Consider the following 21,591-nt stretch of genomic DNA (forward strand, 5'->3'; position numbering starts at 1 on the left):
AAGTCCATTTATTTCTTTTTTTAAAAATCCTCTTAATAGATCTGAAAAGATCTGAATAAATTAAATCTATTGGAGAGTCTTAACAACATTAGGACTTATTAAATACACTACAAAATAATTATGCATCGCCTCTCTCACACTTTGCACGACTCTGATGTCATTGCTACAAACTTTCTTTCTCTCTTTTCTCAATAAAACATCATTTTTTTCCTCTTGAATGGCAATTTTTTTTAGTCTTTACAAATATTTTTTTTATATTAACAATTTTTTTGTGGTGTATTGATGTTTTCCAAGAACTCTTGTTGCAATAATATTTTTGGTGTATTGATGTTTATCAAGGTTTTTGAGGGAAAAAAATACTAGCTATGATTAAAAATGATAACTATGTATACATATTTGAGGTTTCTTATTAGAATTTGGTCTAGACCATTAATTTTATCGAGACTCTTTGATCATCAAATCCATTTGTGAACACTAAATATATTATTATTGTTGAACTATGTACATACTTGAGGTGTTTTATTAAAATTTTATTTAGACCACTAATTTTATTGAGACTTTGTATGATAAAACCTTCTGTGAGATTACACTAGATATATTATTATTTTTGAACTATGTATATACTTGAGGACTTTTATTAAAATTTTATTTTATTCCACTAATTTTATTGAGACTCTTTGATCTTCAAACTCTCAAACTCGCTTGTATGATCAAATTTGCTTGTGAAATTACCTAGATATATTATTATTGTTGAACTAGGTATATACTTGAGGTCTCTTATTAAAATTTTGATTTAGACCACCATTAATATTTAAAAATATTCATTATTTCCTAGTACATAGTTTTGACATTAGTTCTATAGTAACTTGTCTTTCCATTTTTTTTTAAGTTTTTAGTAAAATAACTATGGAACTTTGTCTAATATTTTTAAATTTTAAATTAAACTATTTAAAGTTAATAAACTAGTAATATTTTTGAGAACTACTGTAACATCCTGTGTTATCCTAACCTAAAACAAAACTCGAGACCATGAGAAAAATTGATGAAATGGACTAACCAATGGACCACGAGGCTATCTACGATTCGTAGATTGTTCTACAAGTCATCGGAACGACTTGTAGACCTCCCCAACACTTAGAAAAAAGTTTGGATTCTGAGAAGCCTTCCTCGACTCACCTTATGATTCGTAAGGGATTCTATGAGTCGTAGAAGTCAAATCCTCAGAAAAATCCTACACGTCCTCCAGGGCTATTTTGGTCCTTTCCCAAGCTTTTTAGCCATATTCTATTCTATATCATTTTTGAGTGTTTTAACTAAGTATATCATCCAACTAACTAGTTTTCCTCTCATAATCATAAATCTAAACCATCTAGTCTCAGGAAACTCTCTTAAAACTAACCTAGGGTTCCTCTTCTTCATCAAGAACTCTAATGCTTTCAAGTAAAAAATTCAGGAATCATAAAGAAACCGTTCACCCAAGGTTTTCCCAAGTTCTTCCACTCTAATAACTTCATAAAAGAGTTTCTTTTTCTCGAGATCAAACATTGAGGTTCTAAGATCAAATGTTTCCTCCAAGAAAGCTATTGTTTTTCAAGTTTCGATTGTAATATCAATCTTTCAGGTATGTAAGGCTAATCGCAATGTTGGACTGAGTTCGTCCACGTGCCCTACATCTAATTCTATCGATTATTGAAAATAAGTTGAGTCTAACCTAGTTTTTTGAATTCTGAATGAGTTAATTCTTCTTCTATTGAGTTTCGTATAATTATGTATTGAAATTATCGTTATTTTCTATCTCTCACTTGATTGAAATTGTTGTTCATGGCTACTTTCCCGTGAACCCTAATTGATTTGATAATCATGATTTTTTACATGTATATTTTATTGCGTCTAAATGAGTATGAGAGTCAAGCATGATTGATTGAAATTGAGAAAGAGTTTTGATGAGATGTGAATGATCTTAAAATTATATTTTACCAAAAGAACTTGATGATTTGAGCATGAGCATTGATTTTACTTGATTTTGAGTTTTCATATGAGTTGAGTCTGAGAAGTCTCTAAAATTATTATTATTTAAACATGAGTATTTTGAGTATAAATGATTATTTGAGATAGAGTTTTGAGGAGATCTAATTGAGTTTGAAAGCATATTTTTAAATGAAAAAGCATGATGATTCCAAATAAGATTGAGTTTTGAAAAGTGTCCATGAGACCAGATGAGATAATTTGAATATTTTACCTAATTGATATGAGCATCATATATTTTGAGAGTAGTATTGAGCACCGATTTGGGTAAGAGTATACATAACTCGAACCCCATAAACTATGTAGCCAATGTAGGATAGAGGCCTAGCCTCTCTTGTCCCGAAAGAGGACTTTTATATTGGTTTCATAAGGTTGAGCGTCCTTTTCCCTAAAAAGATATTGGAAGGCTGTGACAACGACAGTTTTAAGCGTTGTATCATCACTCATTCATAAGTGGTGGTTGTCGGTTAGAGAAACTTTTAAGAGTAAAAATATTATATTTTTATATACCAAGTTGCATTTATTATTGCATATCATTTTAAAGTACTGTGTTATTCTACTTCATGATTTATTTAGTTGAGTCATTTCAAAGTAAGTCCCTTGAGTTCAGTTGCATGAAATTGAGTATTTTGATTTTATCCCTTCTAGCCATTTTATATTTTCATACATTCCATGTACTGACGCCATTTGTCCTGCATCATGTTATGATGCAGATACAGGTGATAGACGTCCTCAACATGCGCATCGTTGAAGACTAGATCTAGTTCAGCTTTTGATGAGACCTCCTTGCATTTGGAAGACTTCATTTTATTTCCTTCATATGTCATTCTTTTGATATTCAGTTGAGGTAGCATTGGACTTGTCTTGGTACCTTTCTAGTATTGAATTAGAAGCTTCATGGACCGAGTATGAGTTGAGTTAGTTGTTTTCTTCAGAGTCTATTTTAAAGCCATAATTTAATTATAGAGTTTATGACGGTGAGTTACATTATACTTTGAGTATTTTTAATCTATCATTTATTTATTAATGATGATATTTTTAAATGTCCACTTGAGTTAATTATCTAATGAGTCGAGTCTTCCACTGAGTGATCGAATAAGTGATCAGACCAAGTGTTCGCTTAGGACCAACAATGGTTTCCGAGTGCCGGCCACACCTAGAGTATTCTCTTGGGGCGTGATAAAGGCACTTGGGATGCCTCAATAGACCTTGCAGGTCAGCCCCTAGTTCTTGGCGGGGGCACCTCTGACTATAGATTCTCGGTGCTGTCAGCGTTCCTTTAGCTAGGGTATATTTTAGAGGCATTATCTGCAAGCGTGTAACACACGAATTAGGAATGAACTTTTAGAGTTAAACTTTTTAGCATGAACTAAGAATGTGAAGAAGTAGAATAATTCTTAATGTCCTATAGCCTCCTGATTATAAATGAGTTTTCTGAAGTGTTTCTTGAGGATCTGCTCGGAGTCCCTCCTGATAGAGAGATAGACTTTTAGATTGATGTCCTTTCTGATATGCAACATATCTCTATTCCTCCATATAGAATGGCTTCTACTGAGTTGAAACAATTAAAAAAATAACTGAAATATCTACTAGATAAGGGATTTATTAGGCCGAGTGTCTCACCTTGGGGCACTCTTGTCCTATTCGTGTGAAAGAAAGATGGATCATTGAGAATACGCAATTACTATCGTCAATTGAACAAAGTCACTATTAAAAATAAGTATCCTCTTCCCAGAATAGATGACCTGTTTGACCAGCTTCAGGGTGCTACTTGGATCTCAAAGATAGACCTCAGATCACGTTACCACCAATTGAAAGTGAGAGAATGTGACATTTCAAAGATCGTCTTTCGGACCCGATATGGTCACTTCGAGTTTCTTTTATGTCCTTCAGTTTGACTAATGTACCTACAACATTTATGAACTTGATGAACAAAGTGTTCAAACAGTATTTGGATATGTTCATGATTGTATTTATAGACGATATGTTGGTCTATTCGAGGAGTAAGGAGGAGCATGCTAATCATCTCAGAATTGTTCTTCAGACTCTCAAGGATAGGAAACTATATGCTAATTTTACAAATTGCAAATTTTGGCTTGCTTCTATGGCATTCCTAGGCCATGTTGTATCTAGAGAGGGTATATGAGTTGATTCACAAAAGATTGAAGAGGTTAAGAACTGGCCAAGGCTCACATCCCCAACTGACATAAGAAGTTTCTTGGGTTGGTCGACTACTACCGTAGATTTGTTGAAGGGTTCTCATCCATATCTTCACCATTGACTAAGTTAACTCAAAAGAAGGCTAAGTTTCAATGGTCAGATGCTTTTGAGAAGAGTTTTCAAGAGTTGAAAACAAAATTAACTACTGCTCCAGTGTATCCCTACCTAAGGGAATAGATGATTTTGTTATCTATTGCGATGCATCCAGAGTTGGATCGGGTTGTGTGTTAATATAGAATGGCAAGGTTATTGGATATGCTTCCAGACAACTTAAGATTAATGAGAGAAACTACCCGACTCATGACTTTGAGTTGGCAGCCATAGTATTCTCTCTCAAGATTTGGCGTCATTATCTATATGAGTGCATGTTGATGTGTTCACTGACCACAAGAGCCTGCAATATATGTTTACTCAAAAGGAGCTGAACCTGAGGCAGATAAGATGACTTGAGCTGCTCAAGGACTATGATATGAGCATTCTCTATCACCTAAGTAAAGCTAATGTTATTGCTGATACTCTTAGTAGGTTATCTATGGGGAGCATTGCCCATGTAGAAGAGGGAAGAAATAGTTGGCTAAAGAGGTGCATAGGCTTGCACATTTGGGAATTCAACTTATTGACTCTAGTGATGGTGGTACCATTGTTCGGAATGAGGCTAAATCATCTTTAGTTGTAAAGGTGAAAGAAAAGCAAGATCAAGATCCCATTTTTCTCCAACTGAAAGATGATGTTCACAAGCAGAAGTTAATGGCTTTTGCAAAAGGGGGAGATGGAGTGTTGAGGTATCAAGGAAGATTGTGTGTTCCAAGTATTGATGGCATTCGAGAGAGAATCATGGTAGAAGCCCATAACTCCAGGTATTCCGTTCATCCAAGTTCTACAAAGATATATCATAACTTGAGAGAAGTATATTGGTGGAGTAGAATGAATAGAGATATAACAGGGTTTGTATCAAAGTGCCTGAACTGCCAACAAGTCAAAGTTGAGCACCAAATGCCTTGTGGAGTGGCTTAGAATATAGAAATTCCAAAATAGAAGTGGGAGATGATCAACATGGACTTTATAACGGGTTTACCGCAGACAGCATGACTGTATTTAGGTGATTGTGGATAGGATGCCCAAATCAATGCATTTCTTGCCGGTTAAGACTACGAACACCATAGAGAATTATGCCAGACTGTATCTTCGTGAGATTGTTAGACTGCATGGAGTTCCTTTGTCTATCATCTCATATAGGGGAGCTCAGTTTACTGCCTAGTTTTGGAAGTCAATCAAAAAAGGTTTGGGTTCAAGAATGAACCTTAGCACTGCCTTTCATCCGTATATAGATGGCCAGGCAGAGCACACAATTCACACTTTGGAGGATATGTTGAGAGCCTATGTCATCGACTTCAAAGGTAATTGGGATGATCATTTACCTCTAATTGAGTTTGCATACAATAATAGCTTCCATTCGAGCATTCAAATGGCCCTTTATGAAGCTTTATATGGGAGGAGATGTAGATCACCAATCGGTTGGTTCGAAGTTAGTGAAGCTGAGTTGATTGGGTCAGACTTGGTTCACCAAGCTATGGAGAATGTGAAAACCATACAAGAGAGGTTGAGGACTTCTCAAAGTCACTAGAAATCCTACATTGATGTTAAGATAAGAGATTTAGAGTTCAAAGTGAATGATTGGGTGTACTTGAAGGTCTCACCCATGATGGGTGTGATGAGATTCAGAAAGAAAGAAGCTTAGTCACCGATATATTGGTCCTTATCAGATTGTGAAGAGGGTGGGTAATGTAGCTTATGAGTTGGAGTTGCCATTAGAGTTAGCAGCTATTCAGCCGATGTTTCATATCTCTATGCTTAAGAAGTTCTAGAGAGATTCTTCATTTGTTTTCCCGACTGAGAGCATTGGGGTGAAAAAGAGTTTGAGTTATGAAGAGATTCCGGCTCAGATTCTTGATCAACAAGTTCATAAATTGAGAACCAAGGAGGTAGCATCCGTCAAAGTTCTATGGCAGAATCAATTTGTTGAAGAGGCTACATGGGTGGTTGAAGACGATATGAAAGCTAGATACCCCAATCTATTCGTGCCTCTTAATGATGATGTCGATGGTACTATTCCTTTTTCCTATCTTTGATTTGAAGTTCATTTCGAGTTTGAGTATTTGAGTCTTGATTATATTCGTTCTTTGAGTAAACCCTTAGCTTGGTCTTCATTTGAGGACGAATGATCCCAAAGGGGAGATATTTTAACACCCTGTGTTATCCTAGCCTAAAACTAAACTCGATACCATGAGAAAAATTAATGAAATGGACTAACCAATAGACCACGAGGCTGATTCGTAGACTATTCTACGAGTCGTAGGAACGACTTGTAGACTCCCCAACACTTAGAAAAAAATTAGATTCTGAGAAGTCTTCCTTGATTGACCTTACTATTTGTAAGGGATTCTACGAGCTTTGGAAGGGAATCGTAGAACCCCTTATGACTTAGCCAAAACTTAGAAACTCGAAGTCATTTCTACAAGTGTAGTCGACGACTCGTCAAGAAGTCTACTAGTCGTAACAACGACTCGTAGGAAAAGTTCAGACACTCAGAGAATGCAGGGTCTAAGAAATTGCCAAGACGAGGTCTACGGCCCGTAACACTTTCTACGACTTGTATACTCGACTTGTATAATAGTGTAGTCATTACATTCCAAGTCTAAGAGTTGATTTATATGACTCGTAGAAGTTTTTACGAGTCATAGAATGACCCGTAGACGGCCAGACTCAGTTTTTAGTGAAGGGTAGTTTGGTCTTTTCCCACCCTTCCCATACTAAACCCTTACATTTTGGGATTATTTTGAGTCCCTTATTAGTACCCTATACACTTATGCCCTCATAAACACTTAAAATATTTGAGAGTAAGGATTGGAGAGGAGAAAGAGCTAGTGTTCAAGGTTTCAAACAAAGTCTTCATGTTTCAATCGTTTCTTCGATTTCCAGGTATGTAAGGCTACCCATAACATGGATTGAGTTCATCCACGTGCCCTGCATCTTCAGTTTCTTGAGTTGAGCTGAGCTGAGTTTCAAAATCCCACGAATTGAGTTCTCGAATTATTTATTATTCCAATTGAGCTTGTATATGAATTTCATTGCGTTATTGTGTTTGTATTATAATATTCCTTGATGAGTTTCTTGAGTTGGGTCTTGTTGAGAGTATAGATTCGTGTTTGTATCACAAGAGCCCTAAGTGAGATTTCACTTGTACTTTATGCATTGATGGAGTTTAAAGAATGATTTGTGAATATTTTTGCATGTATTATTTTATGTATTATTATGAGTATAGAGAATGACTATTTTCATCTTTGATTGAGAAAGGGTTTGAGTATGAGTTGAGAAATCTCTTGATTCTTATATTGAGCATGAGTATTTTAAGTATAAACAAGTTGAGCATTATTACACTAAAACATCAATTTGGAGATTGAGTTGAGAAGTTGAATTATAATTTTATTTCAAATGCATTCTTTGAGTAGAGACGAGTTGAGTTTTGAGCTAAAGTCCAAAAGATACTAAATGAGTTAATTGAGTAATTTTCTCGCTTAATGTATATGAGCATAATAGAGTATTTTGAGAGTAGTATTGAGCACCGATATGGGGTAAGAGTAGAGGCAACTCCAATCCCATAAACTATGTAGCCAACATAGGATAGAGGTCAAGCCTCTCTTATCCAAAAGAGGACTTTTATATTGGTTCCATAAGGTTGAGCGTCCTTTGTCCTGGCAAGGTATTGGATGGCTATGACAACGATAGTTTTAAGCATTGTATCATCACTAGCTCATAAGTGGTGTTTGTCAGTTAGAGAAACTCTTAAGAGTAAAAAAGTTATATTATTATTTACCGAGTTGCATTTATTATTGCATATCATTTTAAAGCACTGTGTTATTCTACTTTATGCTTTATTGAGTTGAGTCATTTCAGAGTAAGTCCCTTGAGTTAAGTTGCATGAAATAGAACATTTTAATTTCGCCCCTTCCAGCCATTTTACTTACTCGTACATTTCATGTACTAGCGTCATTTGGCCTACATCGTGTTATGATGCAGATACAGGTGATAGAGGTCCTCAACATGCGCATTGTTGAAGACTAGATCTAGTTCATCTTTTGGTGAGACCTCCTTGCATTTGGAGGACTTTATTTTATTTTCTTCATATGTCAATCTTTTAATAGTCAATTGAGGTAGCCTTGGACTTGTCTTGGTACCTTTCTAGTATTGAGTTAGAGGCTTCATGGACCGAGTATGAGTTGAGTTAGATGTTTTCTTTAGAGTCTATTTTAAAACCATAATTTCATTATTGAGTTTATGACATTGAGTTACATTATACTTTGAGTATATTTAATCTATCATTTATTTATTGATGATGATGTTTTTAAATGCCCACTAGAGTTTATTATATAATGAGTCGAGTCTTCCTCTGAGTGATTAAATGAGTGATCAGACCAAGTGGTTCGCTTGGGGCCAGTGATGGCCTCCGAGTGCGGCCATGCCTAGGGTACCCTCTCGGGGCATGACAAATACAACCAGTGTATCATATTGCAACAAATTACTAACATTTTTTTAACTTAAAAGAATTTTTTACAACTTATATATTTATGGTTGAACTATGTATATTCTTTTCTTAAAATTTAATTTTAGGAAACTAATTTTATTGAGACTTTTTGATCATCAAACTCGTTGGTATGATCAAACTCACTTGTGAGACTACGCTAGATATATTATTATTGTTGTTGTTATATTAAATGTATGATCTCTTATATTTAAAAATAGCTCGTATGAAGATTCAAATATTGAAAACAAACATTCTTAATCATTTAGTGTTCAGATATAGAGACCACATCTTAATATAGTCACGTCCTGATTTCTCAGCCGTGATGGCACCTGCTAACAACCCCAGTAGGTAAGCCTTAGCCCAGAACCAAAGGCAACAGGCTATCAAACAAAAAATGAATAAATAAAGTGGAAATCAAGTAATAATGAGAGGAAGGAGAACAACTAAAACAACACAAGAAATCACCCCAAGACCTAGCATCATTCAGTAATCGAGCATCTAAATCAAAATAGGAGTACAAGCCTTTTAAAATACAAATTAAGTACAGAAGGTCTTCGAAAGTAAGTAAAGACTAGTCCTAGTCCATTATAGATGGAAATCATCAACTCCGAACGCCAGAAGCTCACCAAATCTCCTAACTAAAAGTTCCTCCGTATCAGTCCAAATCAACGGTGAAAACCCATACTATGATCTGTAGGGGGCAAAAGTGTAGTATGACTACCAAATGAATGGTACTCAGTAGGCATAGGCCGACTGAGCTCCACAGATAAATCAAGTATAAATGACATATAATCAAGTAAATACTGTACAAGTACAAATAAGGAATTATCACAATAATGACAGGAAATAAGACAAAGAGACTGGAGACATAGATAAAGGAGCAGAGCCAAAGAATGCACCTGAACGCAATACAACAACCTATTAACAAGAAGGAGGCATCATAGAATTCTACTAAACATGATACAGTACCAATGAGCAACACTAACCATGTAATCACCTAAGAACTAATTTGACTGAACCTAGCAAGAAGTACCAACCACAATCCAACTAAAATACCCCATAGACCAACTACAAATACAATCAAGGTAAGTACAAGTAAGATCAAATAATAACCGATCAGATGTCCATACCCCCGAAAGGTACAAACAATGGAAAACATACCCCTGGCCCGCATAAACTGGGGGACCACACCATACAAGTATACTAGTGATAGGGGACCACACCATACAAGTATACTAGTGATAGGCGATGCTAATAAATGAAGTCTATAGTAAAACCCATAGTGTCTTTTGTAACTAGGGCCTTTAACCCAAAGTGTCATCTGTAATCATGGCCTTTAAACCAAAGTGTCATCTGTAATCAGGGCCTTTAACCCAAAGTGTATAGACCCAGTCCGGCCCTCTGCCTGCCAGGTGGAACTCATGCAGCTCCCTCATCCGATACAAGTACTCACGACCAGAAGGACTCATAGGGGATGCAGAAAATCTGTATACACTGCTTGAGCCCAGCCAGCTAGTAAACTTCCAGGGGCATGGCCCAGCTAGCAAGAGTAAACCCAGGGGCATCCGTGAGTCAAGAGAGGGCGTCGACGCGCCGAATAGCGAAGTAAAACTGAGCACATCCCATATGCCTCTAATGTCTCAAGTAGAAAAAAGAGTACGTCCTCGACGCCTCATAAGTATCAAAACTAGTGACTAAGTAATCCAAGTGATATGACTCCCGTTAAAACCAGTTTCAAAAATGGTAAAAGCGTGAGAAAGTCTTCTCAAAAATAGAAGTGAAAATCCATAAGTAACCCCGGTATCTTACCACAAAATGAGTGAATGCTTAAACAATGCAAGCATGCACCAGCATCCAACCAAGACACACATAGTCCAAAGAGTAACATAAAGTCAAACCAAACTATCAAGTCAAAGGAACTAACCTGGGATCCAATCGCTCCTCGAATATGACCTCAAGCCCAATAATGAATAACAAGTAAGGTGGCATCATAAGCCAAATGCTATCCAAAAACGCACAATCGAGAAATGGCTAAGAATCAGATAGGGGGAGAAATATCTCTAGTATCGATGCCTTACCCAAAATTATGCCACCTCAGCTCCCAACGAGCACACTAAGCCAAACCTATTGCTACGATGAGCCCAGAGTCTCAGGCACTAGCATAAAGGGTATATTATCTATAATAAGCCCTACCGAAGTTATGCCTGGCTAAGAGGGAAATAAATACCTGACAAAGCACCTAAGGCTCAAACCTAGACTAAGGCCATCAATAGCAATCCTAACCAAGATAATAATGCTAAGTCAACACCACAATCAAGGCCCACGACCTAATCTAAAGATTTCACGGGACTATTCTAGCCTAAAGCTCATCCGAAAATAAGAAAACGAAGTAGGATGAGGAGAACGCTCATCTCAAAAAATACTCACCTAAGTCATATATAAAATATACTAAACAATATCTAATAGAGTCTTGTCAAAAAAGGGGGAGACTGTAGCCTACCTCGAACTCGATCATGCGCGTTTTGAATCCATCAAAATGAAGCTCTCGACATCCAAATTTTCTCCAATTACTGCCACGCTAAAAAATTATTAATCACAATGTCAGTACAAACGTTTTGCCACCTAATTCACATTTTTCAGAGACGGACCCAAATTCGAGTCTAAAATGCGATCGTGGGACCCGCACCATAAATCCCGAATTCGAATCCATGAAAAGATGTATTTGAGATTAAAGAACTTGTGTTCCAACTTTTAGCACAATTCCAGGCTCGAAAAATATGAAAATCAGCCCATGTATAATTTCACCATTAAAGGATAATGCACTACAAGAAAAACAATCATTATCGACAGGAAAAATGGTCCCTAAAAATGAGATTCTGATCCTTAAAGGTCACTAGCGACCATTAAAATCTGCTTATCGATCTTCGCTATAGTCTCCGTCTCTAAAGGTCATTAGAGACGAGATCATCACTGGTCCTTAAAGAGATTTAAGAAAGGGAAAATTTCCGGTCTCTAAAATACTTTTAGGGACTATAAATCTTGTCCCTAAACACTTCTTTCCTGGTCACTAAGTATAGATCAAGTGGTGCCTACGATATTTTAGTTACCAATTTTACTGGTCCTTAAAGAATCATTCCTATTATATTTATTTAAAAATTATATAGTTGTTAATATAGAAAATCACAGGTATTTAGATAAAAACATCAATCAAAATTATACTTTCATATACCAATAAAATGGATTAGCATCCCACTAGTAATGATATAACCATGATGCATATTGTTATGGTACTATTTACACAACCTCCTAGCAAAAATATTATTTGTTTTCCCAACTTTCCTAAGAAAATGATAACAAATTCATCGAATTGTGTGAAGTCTTCAAATTGCAGTTTGACTTGTAAATTCAAATCATTAAATCCTTTAAAAAATACGGAGAACTTTCTTTAGAAAATTATAAAGATCATATCAAGTATCTGAAAGATAATAATAATAATGAGAGAAACAACTGAATATTACATTCAAATACAGATTAATGTAAAATTACCTATTCTTATGAAATACACCATCCAAGTAACAATACTTTCACAAATTTTAATAATGTACACTCACATAAACAATCTACATTGAACTTTCTTTCCTCTGGTAAAGCACAATGTTCTAGTAACCAAATATAGTTGATATCTTGACAATCAATTCATACTCAATACAGAAAACATAAGCCAACACAAATAATAAAAAATTACTAAAGCCAACGATTCTTCTTCTTTATCTATATTTAAATAAAATAATGGATGACTATAGCTAACATTATTCTTAACCTAGGAACTTCAATGAAAAATGTTCCTCGAGAAACATTTATTTGAAAATATCAAAGTAGATGCTGAAAATTACAGTTAATTTTTTTAATTACATACCACACATATTGATATGCCCACCAAAGCTTGACTATAATAAAAGACATCATGAAAGTTTCATTCACCACACATCTCATGATCATAACATATTTAACTTATGAAATTGGACACAAAGATTAGGTAAACTATGTGAAAAATTATACTAAGACTAAAAGGTTTTTCAAGAATGAATCATGAGAATCAAATTAATCAATAAACAACATATATCAATGCTAGAACTCAACCATGTAATACAAATACTAAAAGAAGCTCATACATATCATAAGAGTTCAAGGCTGGTGAAATTAATTATATCGTGCATTTCAATGAAGGTCACAGTTGTGTGATGCTGATCTTTTGTGCTTAATTTCACACAGGAAGCAAGAAAAATATTTCATGTTGGCATCAACAATGAATTTCAAATATGGAAATGAACTTGGAAAAAAGGCACTGTAGATATGTGTTGAAGGATGATTTTTTTGTGCATCTCAAGGGAGTTTTCAGCCAGGAATTGATTATATTTTGAGGGAGCACACTCAAAGGCACAAAAGAGTTTTGCTAGAGAAAAGCCTCAAAATAAATCCTCAACTATGTATCTAAACACAAAATCATTCCTTATCAATGATGTAGAGCACTATTAGTCTTTCAGCTATTCGAAACAGGTGCACTTCTAATTTAGGGCTAATGATTCTATTAAGTATAAATATAAATAATAATATGACCCCACTTATTTTTCTACCAATTTACTACTTTTATCCTTGCTAAAAAAATAAAATCAGTAAAAGAAATAAATTTCAACACTCTTGTACATATAATAAGTCAGTTGGTTCTATGTTCCAACAAGCTTAACTATTTGTACTTCCACCTAAATAACGATATGCTTCTTGAGAGGCATGGATCACCGACAACCTGATCGAAAAAACAAAGATGACAATGAGAATGTAAAGCTTGGACTGTAGACGAGTGAGATTTTAGAACTTCAAATTTAGTAGGCCAAGACATATTTTCCCATCAATATTGTGTTACCTTATCCAAAGCATGAACATATATAAACATTCTTCTTCAATGGAAAAATAAATCAACCCTTGTAGAAAGGATAATGACAAGGACCACCACAAAGCAAATAAATGAGAAATAACATTCAAAAGTATTTGAAATTTTGGTACATTTAGTACTATTTTCTAGACACAAGAAGTTTTTTGTAAGGTTCAGATAAATCAAGTCTACAAGAGTATAATAAAGAAAATTCAGTAAATGTGGTTAACCATATAAATGACATGGGAACATAAATAAAGTTGAACTTGTTACACTCCTAATATTATATATGAATCTAAAGTCTTGATGTAGCTTTTGGGTTAAAATGAATTCTAATTCCATGTTGGATCACAATTATTGTAGTTTAGTCCTTACAAGCTCACTATTAAAGATAGAATTAGAGAACAAAGCAAATTTACAGCTTTTTGCCTTTTATTTTCTCAATGATAAGTGGAAGCATGAGAGGAAAGAATATAGTATTATTTTTATATGTGTCCAATTCTAAGACAAAAATATACCCATATTCTTTCATGACCAACTAAAGCATCAAAATGTTATAGCATAACATAAAGCATCAAAGTGTTTAGCATAATCTAATGTGCCTGAGAAAGAATATCACATCAATTGAGACCCCAAGCAAATTTAATAAGTTAGCATAGTTTAAACCAGACAATAGATCTTGATTCAACCTATATGCTAATATTGAGCTCAAGTATTTAGGTCAGAGTGTATTGGAACCATAACTTCGTGACACTCTGATACAAGGGCAAGTCTTTTATAAATATCCAAAATCAAACTTACCTACATATTGGATGATCTTTTTGTCAATCTTCCGCAATTAGGTGACTTGATTCCATATGCTTCTCTTGAAAAAAAGATGAAAGATGATATTTAAGATGATGTTAGAATAGATGATGATTAGGTGCCAATGGACGAGCAACTAGTTGTGCAAGAAGTAAAAGAAGCACACTCCTTATCAATAGTAGTTGAAAGTTTAGGAGACATTCCTAATGTTGAGATGAAGCTCCTTGATAATGTGCTCTCTGTAGTAATTTGAATTCAAAAACTGAAGAAAAAGACCTATGTACGATCTTGTCATACTTTGGAATCATGAAATCTGTTAAAAGTACTAGAGATAAAAAAAATTGGGGATACAAACTGAAAAAAAATAGGAAGTGGTTGGTTATGATTCTCTTGAATTAGACCACAAGCAACACAGCGGAGATGGTAACTTAAGGTATTCAAAAATTTCGAGACGAACAAGAAGTAAAGAGAGAAGAAATCACAAAGGGAGAACCCCCCAAAAAATAAAAAATCCACGCGAAGGCTGGTAAAATAGGCTTAAATACTACATGTTAAGCCCCTTATTCTAGATTCATTTATCATTACTATGAGATTCACACTTTTCACCCTTGTCATTTAATATATAATAATGTGTAATCAGTTGAAAATAGATGAATAAAGATTCCTACCAAAAAATATATTTGTCTCCTCTACCAAATCTATCAATAAAAGTAACTCTTTAACTCAAAAAATAAAAATCCTCTTCCTCGAATGTGAACATCAACAGGAAAGCAAAATAAGTCAAAGTAGGTTAAAAAAATAACTAAGACAATTACGTAAGCTATAAACCTAGAAAAAAATATTCTTTTGCAGTAGTATATGATTGTTGAGCCCTAAAATTGAAATTTCAAAATCAGATTTTCAGTTAGCTAATGAGTAATGAGAATTAACGACATAATTTCTAATCAGTTACAGAGAAACAAAAGAGAGAAAACGAACCTTAGCAATCGATGGACCCCTATAATAGAGATCTAGGTTATTAGGTTTATGAACAATGGAGTTCCATGGAGAAGGTATCTGAACTATTAATGTCAAATAATGAATTAAAGCTTAGGGTTTGGAAAAAGAGCAATTTTGAATCTTACTTGAGAGAAGATGAAAGAAATTTCCTTAGATCAGTGTTTAATTAAAATGTTTTCACTTTTATAAATTTTATAGTGTTTAATTATTATTTTTTTAGTTTTTTTTTAAGAAAAAGTTGGGTGGCACGAATTTGTCCCCTCATTAAGAGAACTAGGGACCGCATATTAATAATTTAATGGATCAAACACAAAATAATTAGGGATAAAAAAAATATCCCATCCCTATATGTATATTTTTAGAACCAGATTTTCAACTCATCCCTAACTGTTCGCCTCTAATAAGACTTTTTCTTGTAGTGATTCAAGAAGGAGGGCAGTCCCTTAGGGATGAAATTTACCTCAAACAATTTTCGACGGATGAAACTACTCATACCACGATATTTTTTGCGGAAAACCCCACAACTTGGAGCTTTGAATCACCTAATTTGGATCTATATTGACCAAGATATTATTTTTCAAAAATCCCTTAGATTCCAATTCGAAAATGGACAATGCAGCAACTAAAATTGAAAAATTCACCCCAACGAAGCTCCTAAGTCATTTTCCGATCCTACCAACACGTTTCTCATGGCAAATCCTATAATTTAAACCCAAGAACCGCTGAAAACCGAGCTACAATGGTCAAGAAACAGGACCTTGAAATTCAGCATACTTTCAACTCGAAAATGTCAAATACAACAACTAATTTTGTAGTCTTACCTCACACGAAGCCTTCCCTCAAGATTTCAAACTCACCAACGAATTCTTCACGACATATTCTTGAAGTTAGATCTCTGAATCACCAAAATTGGGTTTATATAGATCAAGAAATTAATTTCCAAAGTTCTTCAAAATTTCACTCTGAGAATTATTCAATATAGAAGCTAAAATAATATTTTATGTCAGTCGAATATCCCAAATTAGTTTCCGAGCTCACCAATGCATTCTCCTTGAAATATCTCACAAGTTTGCCTTTGAACCACTCAATTTAGAGCTCTAGAACTCAAGTTATGGGGTTTTGAAGTTGGAGAAAAAGATCAAAAATGGGTTGCACCGGCACTGGTGAAACACCTCTTTTTGGCACAGTCAAAAATCTCCGACGGGATACTCGGTGTTCATTTAAAATCTTGTGCGCGTAAATGAGATATGCTACCCCACCAAATTTGATATTATGGACTCAATGACGCATTCAAAATTTCCATACGAGATCATTTTTATAAAAGTTGGGTCCCACACCCAAATGTCATTTTGAGGCTAATTCCACAACAGACCTCAGAATTAAATCGAAAGCCTCGAGAAGCGAAGAAAGAATCGTTCTAGAACAAACTCGATATTTTGGAACTAACTGCATTGTTAAAATTTTCATTCGAGCGTATTTTCCTAGAATGTTGACCAAAGTCAACCACATACTAACTTTCAAAGGTAAAAACGTCAAATGACCCCAAACTCATACCAATTGCCTCGATACTCATGCCGACCATTTCACTAGCCTAATTTGGTCATTCTGGAGCTGATGGAACCGTCAGAATTCAATTCTGAGGTTGTTTTCCTTAAGTTATGACCAAAGTGTGTGTATATATATATATATATATATATATATATATATATATATATATATACTTTTCAAGTTATAACAGCTACAAAATAGAAAAATAGGCCTAAAACCCAAACGAACGACTAGGCGACTGAGCTACCGGCGTCAGTAAGTCATAAATAACCTGGGGTTGCTATAGGAATGCTCCAAAAGCTAAAATGGTCGAAAGATGAAAGAAATGACCTACAGGATCATTACAACATCTACTACTAAAAGAACTTTCATCCGTGAAAGTAAAAGTACAATCACAGCCTGGAGGAACAAAAAGACGAGGGTACCAGACCCGCACACTTCGCTTGACCTTCAGACATCCTCTCGGGTCGAACAATGCCAACACAGAACTCAGGCTAAGAGTAAAATCCTCAAATTCACTTCCAATCCCAAAAACTCCTCCATTCCTTTCTTAGGCTCCTACTATCACTCTCTTAGCTCGAACTTGACCAAAAACACTTAATTTCAACTAAGGACGATCAAAATAAACCATAACCATCAAAATGAGAAATACAGGTTCATGGCAGATACAACTCACTCAAAATTCTAAATACTTTTCTTATGCTTCCAAATCTTTTCCTCTAAGCCACTAAGGGTGTTCTTCTGGTCCTTAGCTATCTTAAAAACCTCTAGCATCATCTAAAACTTTCCTACATAATCCCGCAACACCAGTCCTCAAAGTAGTTACTTACTCTATCTGAACATCGGGAGATGACAACAACCAAAACAAGGAGACAACCCATGGAAAATCCCAAAACTCTAATCTTAACTTCAAATCCCACAATTCAAGCAAAAAACACAATTTTCTGAAACTGGATACTCCACTCCAAGGGACTGTTACCCCGCAGATGACAATACCGCACTGATCCTAGCCTAGTGATTACTTCACCATAGGAACTTATGAAAAACTAGCATCATGTGCGCACAAATCACTCTGCTGCCTTAAGTTTGAGCCAACCATCCTAGTCCAAGAGAAACCTAGTCGGTAGGTGATGCATAAACATGAAAAACTAATTGGTAATAGTCCAAGGGCACCAACTCCCACTCATAACACCGTAAGCTACCAAATATGATAATGGCAGACCTCACATCCTAAACAAATTCAGAATCACGGATTCCACAAATTACTTTGACCCCATCCTGTAGATGAAATTTCTAACCAATTTCCCATCTTCCAGCTTAGGCTACATATGGAGCCAATCACAAACACCACTACTCCAACTCTATCTGAAACTCAAGTCTCGAGAGCTACCAACACAATCGGAGGGAACTAATAACAACAGTAACAAAGTACACAGGAGATCACACATCCCAAATTCTCAACTTACCGCAACCAAGCACAAAACCTTCAGAAGAGATCGCTCTTAGAATATTGAACGAATGAACCATAACTTTGCAACTGAGAACAAGACTAAGGAAAATGGGAAGAGACAACCAACTGGATTACTATAAAGAATCCACCCCGTAGGCTAACAGAGAAAACCTCAACCCACAATCTAGAACCGAACCAAAAAATACCCATCAACGAAGATAGTTGTCTAAGCCAAGAAACTAGAATGGCTGAAGAGAAATACTAGTCAAGACAACTCTAGCTATGCATAAGGATGTGAGGAATCATTCAACTACTAACATATAGGAAAACACATAACTAAGGCGACCTTCAAAGCCAACTAGATCCTTCAGTATCACAACTACCAGAACTAACACAACTGGTCTAGCCACCTATCTACCAAGGGTCGACACCAAAGCAAAATCAATGGTGAGGGAGGAAAAAGGGAAAGCTAACTATCCCGGCCGCAAACTCGAAACAAAACCACCAAGACAAGACACGGGGAGTTACTCAATCACTACTATCCAATATAGGAACTTGACCTAGTCGATTCACTACTAAAAAAAATCAACTACGGAGCTAAAACACATACACATGAGTCCAGATAAGGTAGCCACAATAGTTGAGAGGTAACTAACAAGCCAAATAGACTCGTATAGGTATGAAAATCCCAAAACAACACAAAATGAGCAATATAGAGTGAAACAAGAAAATTAAGCAAATACAATAGATACTTGGATCCTCGACCTCAGACTGACTCATAGATGCATGGAATATATCATGACCGACCTCGGACTGAGCACATGAAGCATCACTAGCAACCCTCTAAGCACTACCTCTAATTGGAGGCGGCATAAAACCATAATATGGACCTGGATAAGCAAACTATGCACAGGTCCTACACCAGGGTCACTGTCTAGACCAATGACCACTCTCTCCACAGGTACGACAAGGTCCAAAGGCTCTAGACTGGTGAGTAGGAAGAGTCTAAAATGTCTGAGATGTCAACTCTCTTCTGGGGTATTTCCAAGACTAGTGGTCAAACTTCCCCACAGTCATAGCATCCTCTGAAGTCTGAAGCCCAGCGTGAAGAACTATAACACCCCCTAAAAATATTATATATGGTGTTCTAATTCTTGATAAAAATGATACTTCTTCAGTATTTTAGGCATAAATTTTCATAGGGTGGTCTAGATTAGGTGATTCAAATTTTTGAGTAACTCAACATCATTAGCTACAACTTTTGTGAAGACCATATATTAAAATTTGGAGGCTAAGTAGGTCAAATAAATTAATTTTTGCAAGACCTGGTGTTGTGACAAAATAGAGTATTTGTAGAAGAAAAATCATATCTCACAGTAGGATGCTTCAAATCAGTTGATTCTTAAACAAAATGGAAGGAAGCTTCTAGATCTACAATTCATATGAAGACACCAAATCCTAATTAGAAAGTTATCTTATTCAAACGTAGCTCTAAAAAAGAGTATTCCGTAAAAAGAAGATTCATCTCACCAACCATAGAAGATCTAGATCCATTTGACATCACCCATGACATCAATAGTCCTCTATTTGACATCACCCATGACATCACAATCCTCCATTAAATTTTTAGATTTTTCTCTATAATTATTTTAATTATTGTTAGGTCCCTCCTTCACACCTATAAATACCCACCTTATTTCATCATTTTGTTCATCAAGCTTTCTCAAGCAACTCTTCTCTCTATACACTTCTTTACTCATTCTCAAAATATAGTATAGAAATACTATTTTGGTGATTCATATACTCCGGTTAGTACACAAAACGCTTCGGCTAGGAGAAAAAGCTAGGTTTCAAGAGTGTTCATTAAGTTCTTCGATTTTGAGTAAAGCTTCGGATCAAGGTATGTGGTTATTGATTCATGGATTCTTTCATTCATGAAACCCAAATGAATTATCAAAGTCTTCTATTTAATTCAAGTATGAAACTTTATGGGTTTTCGTATCATGATTCCAAATGCATAGATTATTAAGTATTTGAAATTTAATTACCTATCTTATATTAGCGTATGTAAGGCTTCAATGAGAGTATTCCTTTCACTCTCATGCCTAAAGTATTTTAATTATATGATAAATTATGTTTATTTACCCAATTATTTTTAAGATGTACTCTAAGGTATGTGGGTATAGATTCATGGATTCTTTCATCCATGAAGCCCAAATGAATTATCAAAGTCTTCTATTTAATTCAAGTATGAAACTTTATGGGTTTTCATATCATGATTCCAAATGCATAGATTATTAAGTATTTGAAGTTTAATTACTTATCTTATATTAGCGTATGTAAGGCTTCAATGAGAGTATTTCTTTTACTCTCATGCCTAAAGTATTTTGATTATATTATAAATTATGTTTATTTTCTTTAAGCTTTACTCTAAGTTATATGGGTGTTTATCCATGGGTTCTTCCATCAATGTAGTCCCAAACTCTTTCAACTAAATCTTTAGATTTCAATTAAGATTTTCTTATGAGTAATTCTTATTTCTACTTAATAGCATAAATCATGGTTAAACTAATGATTATTAGTCTATTTTAATGCAAAATGATTTTATATGTATGGATTGATGGTGTCACGACCCAACCCCGTAGGTCGCGACTGGGGTCCGACCTGGACCCCCCGTACACATATCTATCAGCTGTGGTCACATTGAACCATAAATAAACAGTATCATGTAACAAAGCCCTATTGGGCGATTACATTTACATATACCTGTAGCCCTTTTTGTTTGTATCACAACATGACAAGGCACGCAAGCCGACAAGGCTTCCATAACATAACAACATGTACAATATATCATATAGACCCAGCTGAACCAAACTAACATATACAACCCACATATACATGTCTGCAGACCTCTAAACATATAAATGACAACATATGGCGGGACAGGGCTCCCGCCGTACCCCTGAATGGATAAAACAATTTCTATACATCCATGGACAGTATCGAAAACTAGGCTCCGATACAATGGAGCTT

The 21,591-nt window shown here is 35.2% G+C and overlaps 1 long non-coding RNA gene across 1 annotated transcript; it reads right to left on the reverse strand.

Annotated features, from left to right (window-relative positions):
• Nucleotides 1–13,301: 13,301 nt before the first annotated feature.
• Nucleotides 13,302–15,715, reverse strand: LOC129895243 (uncharacterized). The gene is made up of 3 exons (XR_008767730.1): nt 15,540–15,715; nt 14,559–14,617; nt 13,302–13,631 (listed from the first exon to the last, which is right to left on the reverse strand). It is a non-coding gene; the product is annotated as an uncharacterized LOC129895243 (long non-coding RNA).
• Between the last annotated feature and the right edge of the window lie 5,876 nt (nt 15,716–21,591).

The sequence above is a fragment of the Solanum dulcamara genome, chromosome 7, assembly GCF_947179165.1.
Source record: "Solanum dulcamara chromosome 7, daSolDulc1.2, whole genome shotgun sequence".
NCBI lineage: Eukaryota > Viridiplantae > Streptophyta > Magnoliopsida > Solanales > Solanaceae > Solanum > Solanum dulcamara.